An 18,299-nucleotide genomic window follows, 5' to 3' on the forward strand; every position below is an offset into this window, starting at 1 on the left:
ATACTCCCAAAAGCCATTTATCAGGGAGGGTTAGGTGTGACAGGTTTACATCTGCATACTGATGGCCTTCGTGGGCTGGGAGACAGGGAGGTGGGGAACACTTTACACTTGAATAGGCTGTGTCCTGTCGCCACACAAAGGACTTGTTTACCCCCTACTGATGTCTAGAGCCAGGGTAGAGGAAAAGGGAAATTCTTAGAACGGGTCAGATCTGGCTGAAACCTTCTCCCACCTTCTATTACCTGCGCATTTTGAGTATAAATAGACAGGCTGTAACCCCATGATTTTAGAGCACTTTTGAGAACTGGGACTGAACCTCTGTCAGAAGGAGTGCTGGACTGCACAAGGGACTCATCTAGACTGCTCTTCTGTTGTTGCCCTGCAGCCTGGTGTCTGCTGAGTGGCAGAAAGGAGTCACTGGAGGGCTTTTCTGTTTATTGCCCTGCTGCCAGCTGCCCCCTGACTCTGGACTATCTAGGCACTGATGGACTGCCGGGAGGAACCGCCCCTATGTGCCCTTAGGGTGCTCACCTCTCTGTCTACTGCTGCCTTCCTTGTGTTTGCCCTACCAGTGTTCTCCTAGGGGGCCAGCCCGTGGTCAATGTTGCTTGCGGTCTCCTGCGTACCCCTGGCTCAGTGCTCCCAGTGTGTGATACGCACCTTGGAGCATTGCTCTGTGTGTTTTACAAGTATATCGCTTGGGGAGCGTTTTGGTTTCCATCCGCCTGGTGAGCATTGTTTTGTAGCACATTGAGAGTGTTTCATCAGTTTCCCCTCCATGTGGGCACCCTCAGCACATGTAAAGGACTCCTGGCTCTAACAGCGCATGCTGAGCTCTGCTGTTCTCCTGCGGGACTGGACATCCTAAGAGCCCAAATGGGTGCTGCAGCACCAAAGATGGATCTTCGCCTGATTCCCCTTGTGTTAAGAGGATCCCTGATGGCTGGGTGTATTTCCTTTGTGTGCCCCCCGGGTCCAGCGTGCCACTACACTTTGTCCGTCTTGTGCTGCCCCGATCAGGTGCGCCGAGCCCCAGAGTAGCATTCTTGTCAGGCATGTTGTCTGGACAGCATGAATCGGTTCAACAACATTGGCACCACCTTTTGGGACAGAGGAAGTCGTAGCGCCTTTCACTTTGGGTGTTGGCGACCAGCTGTTAGAAATCTCTTTAGTGGGGCCCCACCAACATGAAGGACACGGCGAGCAAAGCCGGAGACTGCAGAGAGAACACCATGCTGGGGGAAGCCCTTTTCCAGTTCCGCCGGCACCTCTGAGCCTTGTACCGGTAGCAAAGGATCTCTCGATTAGAGTTGGGTCCCAGGGGAGTTTGGCAGCCCGCCTCCTTCAAGGACCGGAGCCTTTGGTTTCCTTGGCATGTGTGGAGAACCAAGAACGGCCTCCCCCGCAGATCTCTGCATTGGGCGTGCCCCCTTCATGTTTAAGTCTTACCTGGGGGAACTGCCCTTATTGGTTGTATTCATGTGAGGAGAGTCCTCGACGTAGGCTTCCCATTGTTACCTGGGAAGGTGCCACCCTTTCCGAAGTGTGTAATTACTGTGATGTACATAGAAGGAGCATCTGTACTCCTGTCCCTACCGATAATTCCTGACTAAGGTATAAGGTGTAGTAGGAGGGTAGGTACAATGTCCCATACACTCTCATGGTGATTTCCTGTGATTTATATGACTTCTTTCAACCTACTGCTGCATTTCATACAATGATGTGTTCTTTGCATTTCATGCAATAATTTCCTAATATGTGTCATTTTGGGTTCTCTAAAGGTTTGAACAACAAGCATTACTCCAGTATTTCATAATATGCACAATCCTTATGACTTATGTCGCTTATGATCTAATGATATAGCTACAATATAAGAAATCTATTTTTGATAACCAAGAAATCTATTTTTGATAACCCTGTGTGGAGGCTCCTTTGTGGTGTATTTATTGTGTCACAGGCTGCTGTGAGTGTGCTGCACACCTGACCTCTGGATAGAAGCCTGACTTCTCTGTGCCAAGCTACCAGGGGTGAGCACAAGTTGTCTTTGGTGTGTAACTTCATCGCCCTGACCAGAGTGGTGGGTTCTGCCTTGCTTAGGTGCATACCTTACGCAGCCAGAAACCCAATTTCCAACAGTTTTCAACTATTTTGCTAGGTAGAATTTCTCCAGCTTGGGGTCTGAATTTACTCAAGGTCGTAAACGGGTGGACCTATTATTAGCTGGTGCCTTTCATGTAGTCACTTCTAATTGGAAAAATGTGCAGGCTGTTACTTTTGAAAATCCTATATGCTTCAATCATAGACTTGATACTAAGTATGTTACGCCTACTTCCTTAGCTATAAAAAGAGATTTACTGTAGCTCCCGATTACTACAGTTTTATCTAAATCTAGCTTACTTGCCAGTAAGAATATGTTAACATCTGACACAACCCAGAAACCTCCTTAAATTAACATACATAATATCTTTCTCTCTTTAATTATATGCTTAGTATTTCAAGTGTATAACCATCAAATGTCTAAAGATTTTAATTATGAATTAATACGTAGTTGCCCAGTTAACAATGTATGCATTACTTCTTCTTTCCCTTCCTCTCCCTCCCTGTACTTTCCTTTTATGATTATATTTCAAGTACAATTTCATACATTAGAACTGTAATTCTTAGTGCATTTTCATGTTACCATATCTGTAAAATAATGTTCCTACTACTTTTTTATTTCCCTTACCATATCATCAATTGCTGTTTAAGTATTTTATATAAACTCAGACTTAAAAAAGAAGAGGTCAATCACCCCCATCCACACGCCGCCTACATTATTGATGCTGTCACAAGCTAGCTACCATTTGACGAATCTATGAAAAAGTTGGGAGATGCTTCGCCCATTTAATTGGGGTACTTTATTCCACATTTTATGAAGAATAAGTGGGTGGATGTTAATTTTTAGGGAATCAAAGCACCACTTCCCCATTCCGATTTTAAATCACATAGGAATTATTGATCTTCACTACAGAAACATTCGCCTATTGGAATTGCACCTTTTCACTTATGTGTAAATCCATTCATTATTTTTCAAGGTATCTGTGTTACAAAAAGGTGTTGGGTGGGCTCTGATGGTTGGACCTTTTGTCATTTAATCTGATTTGACTAAGGAGCTTAGGGACCCCACTTCAATAAAATATAATGAGATGGCCCAGACTGGATAATGTTTCTGCTGCAACCATTATAATATGTCAGGGATCCCAGCTCTTCTTGGATCCTATGATGGGGTAGGGGGCTGAGGAGGCTCTGAGAGCTTACCGCGACCGAGTGTAGACTGTGATTAGACAATAAAAAGGTAGATCCAACACTTACAATTGAAAATAAAGTTATTTGGCATCACCAAATTGGCTAGTTTGAATAAGAAACCACAGATCGCATAGCTGTGCATGGCCCATGGATAACTGAAATTATGGGGTCATCATCTTGGGCTCCAAGATCTTTGTAATATTGCTGTGGAATTCACTTTGTCTTATAAATACAGATCAAATGAGTTCAGTGTTCTTTAATCATAGCCACTGCGAGTCTGGAAAATTCAGAAAGTGAGTCTGAATGGTTCAGAATACTGGGGTTTCTTGACACACCTAATTGGGCGCATATTTCATTCAGGGGCTCGGGGCTTTCCATAGTCTTGTACCTTGTTCTCGGATATACCTCTGTGTTTCATCCTCTTGAACAACCATTGCTGGATGAGGTTAACAGCAGATGAGTCGAGTAGAATTTCTAGCTGGTCCCATAGACTTTGTTGATGATGTAGGGAAATTTGGATTAAATCCAGGGACGGCTCCTCCACAATGGCAGTGGAGCGTCCTCCCCCTGGCCAAGAGTCAAAGAGATGAAAAATAAAAAGATAGCTATACTATCAATTTATTTTTCATCTGTACAGGCAGTGCAGGGAGGTGTGGGATGGGGCGACTGCACCTAAGTGCGCATGTGTGTTTGGCCGGCCGTCTCATGTGCACTTAGGTTTCTCCAGACCGGCTGTGTTTAACAGCTGGGCTGGAGAAACTGCTCAGGTCCCAGAGCTGTGTCTGAGCGGCAGTCACTGCCCCTCAGACCAGTCCTGACGCTGCATCCATGCTAGCGTTTGCATGAAAGCAGCGCTAGGATTGCTGGGGAGCCTGTGCTGGTGTCCCAGTGAATGCTGAAGAGGAGCGAGGCGGCAAGTGTTGGAAGAACAGTGAAACGGCGAAAAAGGTATGTTTTATTATTTGTTTGTTTACCTCCCTTCCTGGTCATTCTCCCGACCCTTGACATTTGCGGTGGCCTTAGGTGGACTGGTAGTTATTGGAGCGCTTGTAGCAGGGCAGGTTTGAATTGATTCTGTTTACATAGGTAAATGCACATTTTCGCTGCCTGGTTTTGTAGTGTTTGTGTCCTTACAATAAGTATTTTGGGAAGGCCAGTGAAAATAATGTTACAGTAGCCCTTTCATTAATTCCCCATTAGAGACTCTTGATCAAACAGATACAGTGTTTAACTAACATAATACTCAATTCATTTCTTAGATATGTGAAAACTAGCCCCTGGCATATGCTATTGAGGATCGTTATAAGCTGTTTTCAAACATAATATCTGAAGTTCAGTTTAATAGCAGTTCGTTTTTATTTAATCCCAAAAGCAGGCAAGAGAACCAATTAAATCATAGAACAAAAACATTTTTCATAAATGCAAAACCTTTATGAGCTCAAATGAAATGCATAGTAAAAAACAAAAACATTATTAACCTTTGGAAAAAACAAATTAACAACAAAAAAACATTAACCTTACAAATGAACATAATGAAGTAATACAAACAAGAATCTGAATTATTAAACAACAGTGTATTAAATGATAAATAAACACTCTAGAACTGTACATGCAGTTATTCAAATTACGAATATTAACTAAAAAACGAATAGCCAAACATTCAACCTTTCCACTCCATAGCACAAGTGGAAATCTGAACAAGGCAAATAGACTCAGACAAGATGGATGATGCATGTGCAGAAATGGGAGACCACAGATAAGGTTAATACCAACCTGAATAAGCTATCGGTCAATAGAAAGAAATATATATATTTAATTGCCCAGAATGCAAAGAAGTAGAAATAAAAAACAAAAAAAGAGCATTCTTTTTCATCAAGGAACAGCAAGCGAAAAATCTTTAAACAGCAAGCCCAAAACTCAATCTTAACAATGCTATAAATGCAAACATTCCACAAAACTAACAGTGGCAAGGACAATCAGTCCCTCATTACGAGTCTGGCGGTCTCGAGACCGCCAGACTCATTGTGACAGTCTCACCGCCACGGAGTCAACGGTGAAGACCACCATATTACGGGTTGTGGGGTTTAGCTGAAGCCAAACCATCACAGCTCCGCCTGGCCCGCTGGTAAGGTTGCACTGCCGTGGCCGACAGTGTCCTATTATCTCAATAATATCACCTCATTATCAGGGTGGTGAGGGACATTGCAGACACCCTGATGCCCCACCCACCTTTTCCCCCTTCCCTCCCCCACCTCTCCTACTCCTTCTCTTGCACCTCAATCCTGTGATGTCCCCCTTTTTTCCTATTTCCCCTCATCCTTCCTCCTACACCTCACCCTTTAAACCCACCCATTACAGTGTTCCTATGTCCTCTTATCCCCCTTCCCTTCCTCTTTCCCATTCCCTATATTTTTACCCCTCCCACCATCAGACCCACCTGGATGCTGAATATTTTGTCTTTCCTCATGCCTATAATATTTCTACTACATTCCTACACTTTCCTACACATCGTCTCTGGCTTGCATGCCCCCTATGCATCCCTAGACCTTCTCATCCATTGGCCTGGATGCCTACTGCCCCTACTTAACATTCTTCCCACCTTCCACCTATTCAATGAACCAATATCCCCTTCTGACAAATTGCAAGTCTGCCCTCCCCTGCGTGACACCTTACCTTTACTCACTGCAGGCAGGGCTTTGAGCATTTTGTTTACACTTACACTCCCACATCAGTTAAAGTTTTGCTGTGTTGTGTAAAATGTATACTTTTCTTTTTTTCTACTCCCTCCTACTCCCTTCACCCTCCCTCCCTCCCCTCCTGTAATTCCTTTTTTCAATTTTGCTATTATGCGTCCTGCTATAGTGCACAGTATTTCAGGATTGTTGTTATATTGATTCAATCAAAAATTACAGCACAAAAAATATTTCAGCCAATGTGCAATGCTAACAAAAGGTTTGTTGAGATGTTATCTGAATGGAAAGATCAGGGCCTTCTGGAATGGGAAAAGTATTCATTTTTAAAATGTGAGCATCCCAGAACTCCTGCAATGTATCTCCTTCCTAAACTTCACAAAAAACATTGAACCTCCAGGGAGACCGATAGTTTCAGCAATAGGTCCCCTGACTGAAAATACCTCTATATTTAGTGATCCTTATTTGGGACCTTTTGCAACATCCCTGCCTTCCTACTTGAAGGTCACTACCCATTTCCTCAACATAATTGATGACATACTTTGTGAGGATGAATATCCGATGATGACAGTGGATGTGGTTAGTCTTTATACCAGCATACAACATGAACTAGGCATTATGGCAGTACGGCATTTCTTAAGTGCTAGATCTCCTTTCCTTCTGTTACATTCTGAAATGCTTAGAGACATGATTCATTTCAGTCTTACTAACAACTATTTCTTTTTTGATAGCCTGCTTAGACAAGTCCAAGGGATGGCGATGGGCACCTGCTTCGCCCCCAGCTATACAAACCTTTTTGTGGGCTGTTGAGAGGAGCAGGTATCGACTACTATCCCAGCATTTGAGGAGCATGCAATTATGCGGACAAGCTCCATAGATGACATTTTGTCATCTGGAAGGGGGACGTTGCCTCTGCTGAGACTTTTGCCAGGGAAATCAACCTCAACCCTTACAACCTGCAATTTGCAGGTAAAATTGATAGACATAGAATTGAATTCTTGGATGTAGAGGTATATATAACAAAATTGAATTCCAGACGGCACCATAAAAGCACTGCAGGCAATGGCCTCTTGTTTGACACAAGCACACCTACTAAAAGCCTAGTTTATAGTATCCCTTATGGTTAATTACTTAGGGCCAAAAGAATCTGTAGAACCCCATCGAATTTCGAACAGGAAAAACAGGTCATGTATGATACATTTAAGGAAAGGGGATGTAGTGAGATATGGCAGGCTGTTGAATGAGTTGACTCTATGGACAGCACACATCTGCTTTGTTCACAGAGGTTGAATTTAAAGAATGGTGAGACGGTTAGGTTCATTACGACATTTTCTTATCAGGCACCTCATAATCGCAAAATATTCACAAAATTCTGGGATGTACTTAAAACGGATGATCATATTTCCAAAGCAATGAACAGTATGCCACAGATTACATTCTGCAAAAGTACCTCATTACGTGGCAAACTTAGTATTAACCCAATCCTCTCTCAGACTAACACCAGCAGGGGTTGTTCTAAAACAAGTTGTTTTCTGATGTATGAATTGTAAAGCGTGTGTACAAAGTAGCAACTGCAGCTAGTTATGAATTGCTACTTGACAAAGTTTTAATTACATCAATAAGACATACACATGCAATACAGAGTACTGCATTTATTGTTTGATCTGCCCGTGCAACAAGTTCTATGTACCATTCATAAAGCAAAACAAAAGAGTTTTGTAACATATGAGGACTAGCAAAACAAAAATAAGCAATATCCTGCTAGAAAATTTGCTGAAAACTATTACTGCAATGTCAGGTTTTTGAAATTTGCAGTGATTGTTGATGTAGCCCCAGGCATCAGGGGAGGGATTTGAGAACACAAACTTCGTGTTATAGAGTCTAGATATATTATTGACTTTGATGTTTTATGTCCCCGTGGCCTTGATTCTAGTGAAGAGCTATCAATACATTTGGAATACTTTTCTGTATTATGGAGCATGCCTTCGCTTATTTCTGTTTACCTTCCCTGCCTCATCCAGTGTTTCCCTCTTCTATTGCTTAAAAACCTGTTTTATGAGTTAAGGTTTTTATCTAATCATGTGTTTGCATTTATGTTTTTATTCAGGTATCAGCTCTTCTTGAACTACCAGGAAGCATAGTTGACACATACAGGGAGCTTGCGCAACATGATCGGTGATATGACCCACAAGAGACTTGGCTTTTTTGTCTATTGTTTGGCCCTATTGTTAGTGATAATTTGTGCCACTATGTCAATACATGTTGCTTTCCCCTTTTTTGTTTATGTCCTATAATACCTCTATGTAGGGTTGGGCCTCAATGCATGTTTTGCCCACATGGGCAGGATACAATGATGATTGGATACAGCAATGGGCTAATATATTAACATACTATTTGGCAAACTATGTTATACACCATGTAGGGCCGCCTGGCACCAATTTTTGTGCAGTGTTTGCCTTACATGTTGTAAACCTGCTGGTATTTGGGGATTTATTCAATCTTTTCCCACGTAGGCTGCACTGGGAATGTCCAAGTTTTGTCCATTTACAAATCCAATACATTGTAATAACTTTTTAAGTTACACCACTGGGCAGTGGCATTGTGTAGTGATTGCCTTACAGGTTGAAAACCTGCTGTTTCCGCACGGTGTACTGTGCCAATATGATGATTTGGGAATTTGTTAATTCTTTAGCCACATGGACTGTACAAGATATGACCAGATTCTGGTGGTCATTCTGACCCCGGCAGTAAAATGCACTTACCGCCGGTCAGAAGACCGCCATAACACCGCCGCGGCCGCGGAAACCCGCCACGGTCATTCTGACCCGCAGAAGGCAAACCTCCGAAAATCCGACAGCCACAACCGACCGCCAGACCAGCGGTCGGCGGAAAGGTGGAGGTGACCAAACCTCCACCGCCACGCCAACAGAAATACGCCCATGCCATTACGACCCACGAATCCACGCGGCGGTCATTCAAACGCGGTATTCCATTGGCGGGACACACCGCCGCGGTCAGAATACACACAAACGAACAAAACTCAGCCACATTGGACGATTTGAATCCCACACACCTGATACACATACACACACCACTCCCACACACACAATACAATATAAAACACCCACCCACATCACCCACAAACCCCTACGCAAAAAAATTCTGAAAGAAGGCCAGAGCGAGACACCAGCATCCACAAACTAACAGCCACAGCCACTCAACACCATCACCCACACACTATCCACACACAAAACAACACACACCACCACACTCAACACACTTAACTACACATACTCCACCCCACACATCATACACACCACCCCATGGCACCCCAAAGACAACCCCGCTTCACAGACGAAGAACTCAGGGTCATGGTGGAGGAAATCGTTCGGGTAGAGCCCCAGCTGTTCGGCACACAGATACAATACACCAGCATTGCCCGGAGGACGGAGCTATGGCAGAGGATTGTCGACAGGGTCAACGCAGTGGGACAGAACCCCAGAAATCGGGAAGACATCAGGAAGCGATGGAACGACCTACGGGGGAAGGTGCGTTCCATGGTATCCAGGCACAACATCGCCGTGCAGAAGACTGGCGGAGGACCCCCACCTCAACCCCCACAATTCACATCATGGGAGGAGGAAGTCTTGAACATCCTGCATCCTGACGGCCTCGCAGGAGTCGGCGGAGGAATGGATACTGGTAAGTTGAAGCTTCAATACTGCTTCCCCCCCACCTGCATGCCAAATCATACCCCAACCCTCACCCCCATCCTCGAACCCCACCCTCACCCCCACCCCCATCCTCACCCCCACCCCCAGCACACCTATTCCCCGCCAATGTCTCACCATCACAACCCACACATCCCAAAACCTAGGCCTGCATGCGTCCACTAAGCATGGACACCCATCACCAAAGCATGCCCAATGCATATACACATCCCCCCCACAAGCCACCCTCACCAAAGCCCCCACACACGAATGCCAGCACTTGGGGACACGAGAACCCATAGATACACCCATATGCCACACATTGAAACTATAACCATACCTCTATACCCCTGCAGGACCCGACCGTCAACACACCGCGGCGGAGGGGCCAGAATTCTCCACACCCCCCACCCAAGAGGCCGTCAGCGATGACAGCAGCTCTGTCGACCTGGACACCGATGACCAGCCCGGACCATCGGGGACCTCTGGACAGTCGGTTCCCCTCACACAGGCCCAGGCCACTACAGACCCAAACCCCTCTGGGAACACCAGCACAGCTCCCACCCAGCGGGCCCATGCCTCTGTCTCCAGGGCGCGTCAATCTGCGGTGTGTCTACCACTACAGGGCACCCAGGATAACCCACCACCCCAACAACAACAGGGACCTGGGGGCAGTGGTAGTGGGCACACCGGCCAGGGGGCAGAGGCCCAGGGAAACAGGGCAACTCGGAGGGCAGCTGTGCGACAGGGGGGGGACGGGCCCAGGGAACCCACTCTCCACGAGGTCCTCACCACCATCATGGGAGCATACAACCGCTCCCAGGAGACGATGGCGACGGTACTGGCCCGGTTCCAGGAGATCCAGGTACTGCAGGAGGAACACTATCGGGGGTACAGGGAGGACATCAGAGCCATCAACACCACCCTGGTTACCATGGTAGGGCTGCTGCAGGACCTCGTCAACACCAGGGCGGACACTCAACAACACCCAAGGGCCCCTGCCACTAGCCTGGACCAAGAACAGCCAACCACCTCCGCCGGCGCTAGTGGACAGGAGGCCCCCGCACAGCAGCAGCCCACCAGACCCCCACCTCCTGCAGGAGAAGAACCACCCCGCAAGAGGGCCCTGAGATCTCGCAAGAAGACAGAGTAGGATGTCAAGACCCCCGCCAGCAATGGATACCACCTGATGTCATCCCACTGTCCCACATTGTCACCCTGTCCATCCTTGAACTGCCCATGCTCCATCTCTCCACAGGCCTCTGGACAATGCACCTGTGTGACTGTTACTCTGGACTCTGCCATGGACATTCCTTCACCATAGCCCCCACCCACTTGAAACCACCCATCCCATTTTGAGCACTTAAATAAACACCTATTTTGCACCAAAATATCTGGAGTCTGGCTGTGATTTCAATATATTGTAATTGACATGACAGTGCAAATATGTCCTTGTACATGGTGAAGTCAACAAACAGCTGCCACAAAGCTGTAGTCCATGGGGAAACGAAGCACAGGACTCGTAGTGGGGACCCCAGATCTGAAATAGGGAGGGAAAAGCCAAAACTCAGTCATCATACACTGGGGCAAATAGACAGGCAGCAGAGATGCAGGAGAGTAGTTAACATTTACTAAATTATCTTTGAAATGTTACCTGTGTCCTATTGGAAGTACTGTTCAATGATTCTGTCCCTGTTGTCTGTTTCAGCCCCGTCGTCTTCCTCCTCGTCACTCTCCTCAGGTTCCACCGCTGCCACAACACCACCGTCTCGACCATCCTCCTGCAGGAAAGGCACCTGGCGGCGCAAAGCCAGGTTGTGAAGCATGCAGCAGGCCACGATGATGTGACACACCTTCTTAGGTGAGTACATTAGGGATCCACCTGTCATATGCAGGCACCTAAACCTGGCCTTTAGGAGGCCAAAGGTGCGTTCGATCACCCTCCTAGTACGCCCATGGGCCTCATTGTACCGTTCCTCTGCCCTGGTCCGGGGATTCCTTACTGGGGTCAGTAGCCACGACAGGTTGGGGTACCCAGAGTTCCCCACTAGCCATACACGGTGTCTCTGTAGCTGTTCCATCACGTAAGGGATGCTGCTATTCCTGAGGATGTAGGCGTCATGCACTGACCCTGGGAATTTGGCATTTACATGCGAGATGTACTGGTCAGCCAAACACACCACCTGGATGTTCATTGAATGGTAATTTTTTCTGTTCCTGTACACCTGCTCCCTGTCTCTTGGGGGAACCAAAGCCACATGGGTCCCATCAATGGCACCAATTACGTTGGGAATATGTCCAAGGGCGTAGAAATCACCCTTCACTGTAGCCAATTCGCCCACCTCAGGGAAAATGATGTAGCTCCTCACGGATTTCATCAGGGCAGACAACACTCTGGATAACACCTTCGAAAACATGGGCTGAGACATCCCAGAAGCAATTCCCACTGTTGTCTGAAATGACCCACTTGCCAAGAAATGGAGTACTGACATGACCTGCACCAGAGGGGGAATCCCTGTGGGTTGGCGGATGGGGGACATCAGGTCGGGCTCCAGCTGGACACACAGTTCATGGATAGTGGCACGGTTAAGACGGTAGGTCAGGATAATGTGGCGTTCTTCCATTGTCGACAGGTCCACCAGCGGTCGGTACACGGGAGGATTCATCCGTCTCCTCGCCTAACCCAGCGGACGGTGCCTAGGAAGGACAACATGGAGCACACAGTCAAGCAACCCACAGGTACGTACTCACAGCTAGCACAGTAAACGATTCTCTATGCAGTGAATGGCGTGTCTGAGTGGCTATGCAAGGCCTAGGCCTGTGTGACGCAGTTGAAATTGAGCCATATGGGCCCTGGAAATGGCGGCTGCCTGACCTGTGAAGTGTGACAATGGGATGTGAAGTCAATGCGCTGGCGTGGCACACCGCGGCGGGCGGCGGGCGAAGACCGCGGCGCGAAGCCGCATTGGTTAACATTGAAGCCTATGGGTTTCAGGAGCCAATGGCGAAGGGCGCCGGCGGTGGCGGGACGCACCGCCGCGGTACGCACCGCCGCGGACGTGACCGCCATTTTCTATCTACTTATCCACTTGCGACTTGAACTTTCACAGGAGAGGACCTATACTGCAAGTGTTGCTGTGACCTCGGTCTGGAAGGGACAACGGCTGCTGCGCCTGGGGAAAGGGCCCCTGCCTTCACTGGAGAGGAGTTGGAGAAACTTGTGGATGGGGTCCTCCCCCAGTATGCGCTACTCTACGGTCCTCCAGACCAACAAGTGAGTTTAATTCAATCTGGATTTGGGGCCACTGGCTGGCTTGGGGGCCTGGCGGGGGGCCTGGCGGGGATGGGGGGCATGTTGGGCCTGGCGGGGGGCATGGCGGGGGGCCTGGCGGGGATGGGGGGCATGTTGGGCCTGGCGGGGGGCATGGCGGGGGGCCTGGCGGGGATGGGGGGCATGTTGGGCCTGGCGGGGGGCATGGCGGGGGGCCTGGCGGGGATGGGGGGCATGTTGGGCCTGGCGGGGGGCATGGCGGGGGGCATGGCGGGGATGGGGGGCATGTTGGGCCTGGCGGGGGGCATGGCGGGGGGCCTGGCGGGGATGGGGGGCGTTGGGCCACTGGCAAGGAAAATGCTGACAAACTTGAACGTGGTATTTCTCCCTCCCTGTACGTGTCACATAGGTCCGCGCCCATGAGAAGATCGGGATTTGGCGTGCCATCGCCAAGGAAGTCCGGACCCTGGGGGTCCACCATCGACGGGGCACCCGCTGCCGCAAGAGGTGGGAGGACATCCGCCGCGGGACCAAGAAGACCGCCGAGTCTCTGCTGGGGATGGCCTCCCAACGTAGGCGGGGTGCCTGCCATCAACTGAGCCCCCTGATGTTCCGGATCCTGGCGGTGGCCTACCCTGATTTGGATGGGCGCGTGAGGGCAGCACAGCAGACACAAGGGGGTGAGTACAAGCATTATCTACTCTGTTGTCGCGCAGTGGAGGTGTCTGGGTGGGGGAGGAGGGCTGGGAGTCCCCCTAGGCCAGGGCGATATCTGTAGTCTGGGCACCCACGTAAGCCCCTGTGTCCCCAGCCACCACCCTCAGTAGTTTGTCAGTACAGCCATCCCTGGGCCGTGTCATCCATGGGTGCAGTTGTCAACTCTAGGCGTGTAGGGCATGTTCCACGGAATGCGTAGCGGACCCCAAGTGCGCAACTTAGTGCAGGGGGCATCTGTGTCTGTCATGTCCGCTAACTGTACCGGAGATCCATGTACTCAATATCCCTTTATTTCTCTCTCCCCCCCCCTTTTTGTTTGTCTTTCTGTGCTTGTGTGCATCAGCATCATCAGGCGGAGGAGAAGTGGCATCGGGGCAGGAGGGAGCTGCATCTCACATGGCCCAGGAGGGCCATGCCACAGAGTCAGACTGGACCAGTGAGACGGAGGGCGAGGGGAGCTCCACGACGGGGACGACTGGACCCTGCAGCGACACGGACACGTCCTCGGAAGGGGGCTCCCTTGCGGGGGTGGCACCATCCGTGCCCCCCGCCATTACAGGTACAGCCGCCACCCAGCGCACCATCTCCGCCCTCCCAGCAGCCCCTCAGCGTTCGCCCCGTGCCCGCTCTGCCAGGAAGCCGGGCATCTCCTTCGCCCCAGGCACCTCAGGCCCTGCCCCTGTTACCCCCGCTGCCCTCAGTGAGGAGGTCATTGACCTCCTCCGAACGCTCATTGTTGGGCAGACTACCCTTTTGAATGCCATCCAGGGGGTGGAGAGGGAGGTTCATCGCAGCAATGCGTACCTGGAGGGCATTCATTCGGGTCAGGCTGCCCATCAGCGATCGTTCCAGGCTCTGGCCTCAGCACTGACGGCAGCCATTGTCCCTGTCTCCTGCCTCCCTCTACTAACTCCCTCCTCCCAGTCTCCTGTTCCTCTGCCTGTCCCACCCACACCATCAGACCAGCCTGCACACACCTCAACACCCAAGAGAAGCTCATCCAAACATAAGCACCACAGATCACGCAGACATTCACACACGCAACATTCCGATGCAGACATGCCAACAGTCACTACCACCTCTGTGACCCCCACCTCCTCGTCTCCCTCCTCCCTCCCTGTGACGTCTACACTCACACCTCCATTCACCTCACCATCAGCCAGTGTTTCCATCACCAGCACACCCTCCACTCCAGTCCGCACACGTGCAGTCACCACCCCCACTGCCATTTACACGTCCCCTGTGTCCTCTCCCACTGTGTCTGTCACCCCCTCTTCCACACCACAAAACGCAGCCACCCACCCACCCAACAGCCATCCACCTCACGACAGCCTATCCCTCCTGCACCTGCACCCAAAGACAGCAAACGTGACTCACCTACAACCACATCCTCTCCCTCCACTCCCATTCCCACTGTACCTACCACTCTCCATTGTCCCAAGAAGCTCTTCCTCGCCACTACTAACTTCTTTCCTGACCCTGAGCCCCCCCCTCCTTCTCGTCGGGGTAAGAAGAGCACCTCAGCCACCACCAGCCCTGCAGCCCCCTTGACAAGGGTGCAGGGGTATTGGAGCCCGCCAGCCCGCATGTCTGGATCTTCGCCCAGCAGCAAGGGGACAGCCAGCCCACCCCCTGGGAAGAGGAGCAGAAGGCGGAAGGGGCGCCGCAGGAGCCCGCCTTCTACATCCCCCCCGGACACCACCCAGAGACAGTCACCAGCCACAGCTCCAAAGGAAGGAAAGGGCCACAGGCCCACGACTAAGGAGGGCAAGGGCAGCAAGTCGGAGAGGTTAGGCAGCAGGCCTGCTGCCCAGGAGGAGCCCACAACCCCCATAGCCGCTGCCCCGGGAGGAACCGGCACAGCTGCCCCGGGAGAGCCCACCACCCCCATAGCCGCTGCCCAGGGAGGACCCAGCCCAGCTGGCCAGGAGGGCCCCACCACCCACAGCCCAGGTGGGCATTGAAGGAGCACCATCCCTGCTGCCCAGGAGGGCACCACCAGGCAATGAGCAGTTGGCCATAGACCGGCCGCCGTCTCCAGAACCGCTGAACTGGGCCCCGCCGTCTCCAGAACCGCTGAACTGGGCCCCGCCGTCTCAAGAACCGCTCCGCTGGGCCCCGCCGTCTCAAGAACCGCTGAACTGGGCCCTTCAAGGCAAGGAGCGCTGAACTGGGCCCCGCCGTCTCAAGAACCGCTGAACTGGGCCCCGCCGTCTCATGAACCGCTCCGCTGGGCCCCGCCGTCTCAAGAACCGCTGAACTGGGCCCCGCCGTCTCAAGCACCGCTGAACTGGGCCCTTCAAGGCAAGGAGCGCTGAACTGGGCCCCGCCGTCTCAAGAACCGCTGAACTGGGCCCCGCCGTCTCATGAACCGCTCCGCTGGGCCCCGCCGTCTCAAGAACCGCTGAACTGGGCCCTTCAAGGCAAGGAGCGCTGAACTGGGCCCTTCAAGGCAAGAACCGCTGGCCCTTTGGCAGACGTGGCAGGGCAGGATCTATCTCGGGCAGGGCTGCAGGATGTCCTCTGGCCAACTTGCCTCCTCCAGTGGCAGTGGGGTCTGTTATGGACTGTATGGACCGTGGCTTTGCACTCCCCAGGATGGCCCAGTGGGCAGGCCACCCACTGTATGGACTGTTTGGACTGTGGCTTTGCTCTCCCCAGGATGGCCCAGTGGGCAGGCCACCCACTGTATGGACTGTATGGACTGTGGCTTTGCTCTCCCCAGGATGGCCCAGTGGGCAGGCCACCCACTGTATGGACTGTTTGGACTGTGGCTTTGCTCTCCCCAGGATAGCCCAGTGGGCAGGCCACCCACTGTATGGACTGTTTGGACAGTGGCTTTGCTCTCCCCAGGATGGCCCAGTGGGCAGGCCACCCACTGTATGGACTGTATGGACAGTGGCTTTGCACTCCCCAGGATGGCCCAGTGGGCAGGCCACCCACTGTATGGACTGTATGGACTGTGGCTTTGCACTCCCCAGAATGGCCCAGTGGGCAGGCCACCCACTGTATGGACTGTTTGGACTGTGGCTTTGCTCTCCCCAGGATGGCCCAGTGGGCAGGCCACCCACTGTATGGACTGTATGGACTGTGGCTTAGCACTCCCCAGGATGGCCCAGTGGTCATGGAGTCCCCTCGTGGATCTGGCGTCGTGTACTCAAGTGGCTGAGGTGCCCCCCCTTCCCTTCCCCCTGAGGTGCCTGTCCTATTTTCTTTCTGATGCCCCTGCAGTGTTCTCTCCGTGGAGTTCTTGTCGTGGGACTGGGCCTTGCCCCTTTGCACAGGACCCCTGTGATCCACGGACAGTGGTTGGACTACATTTAGTAGCTGTGTATATTTTGTACATAGTTTATTTATTTATTGGGATTACTGGTGTACATATTTCAATATATCTGCCCGTTTATGATCTCTTATTTTGGTCTTTGCATTATTTCGGAGGGGGGTGGTTTGTGGGTTGTGACAGTGATCTGTGGGAATGCATTGATGTGTGTGTTGTAGTGGGTGTGGGTGGGTGGGTGTGTGCCGGTAATCTTTTCCCTCCCCTGTGTCGTAGGTGCAGTACTCACCGATGTCTTCCGCGCCGCCGGGCGTGCTCCTGGTATATGAGCAGGTATAGGAGTGCGGGGATGACCTGCAACTCTGGTTCCATACTGCCGGAATCTCGCGTGGAGTGCGTAGAGGTGAGCGTTTTCCCGTTCGTAGTCTGTTTCCGCCGTGTTCTTATCGGCGGTGCTCCCGCCCCGGAAAAGGTGGCGGATTGGTGGGTCGTGATAGGGTGGGCGGTACATTGTCTGCCGCCTGGCTGTTGGCGGGGACCGCCGCGCTGTTTGTTTGTACCGCCGTGGCGGGCGGAGTGTTAATACGGCGGGCTGTGTTGGCGGTTCCCGTCAGGGTCAGAATTGCATATTTTAGCCCGCCGGCCTGTTGGCGGCTTGGCCGCCGCTTTATCACCGACCGCCAGGGTCAGAATGAGGGCCTCTGTCCCTTGACTAGTTCAATACATTGCAAAAACTTTTAAGCCACAATGCTGGGCATCTGTTGTAAAGATATGGGATATTCGGCAGGACCTAAATACATACAAGAGGGGCTTATAGTGATTAAGCAAGTACTTTATGCACTTCAAGTGGGTGCAATGCACATTCCAATATGGCGCTCATGTTCGAGGTCAGTATAAGCAGTAGTAGCAGGATCATACAAACATCTGAATTTGCGTAAAACGTTGGTTTTGTATTAAACAAAGCTTGTGTTTTAATGCAGTGTATGTTATTTGGTTAACCCAGTTTATAGTAATGCTGTAATAACTGTTGTAGATACATTGCCAGATGAGGTATGGGCGATGTTATTTTGTTACGTATTTAATCCAGTGCAAACAGTTACTCCCCTCTTATTCTGGTATCGGTGTACTTATAAGCATATATTACACTCATATTTGTAGAGTCCGCCTTTGTTTGGTAAGTTCAAGATGGTACCCGTTATATGCATCTATTTTGTGTGGATAAGTAAGTCAAGTTTTTATTTTTATTGCTATGCACTTAAATGTTCACCTTACCTTTGAAAACTAACTGGGAACAAGGCTATGGCTGAAACGCGTTAGTGAATTCACTATCATTAAATTTGCCATGCGCA

This window comes from Pleurodeles waltl, chromosome 7, assembly GCF_031143425.1.
Source record: "Pleurodeles waltl isolate 20211129_DDA chromosome 7, aPleWal1.hap1.20221129, whole genome shotgun sequence".
In the NCBI taxonomy this organism is placed as follows: Eukaryota; Metazoa; Chordata; class Amphibia; order Caudata; family Salamandridae; genus Pleurodeles; species Pleurodeles waltl.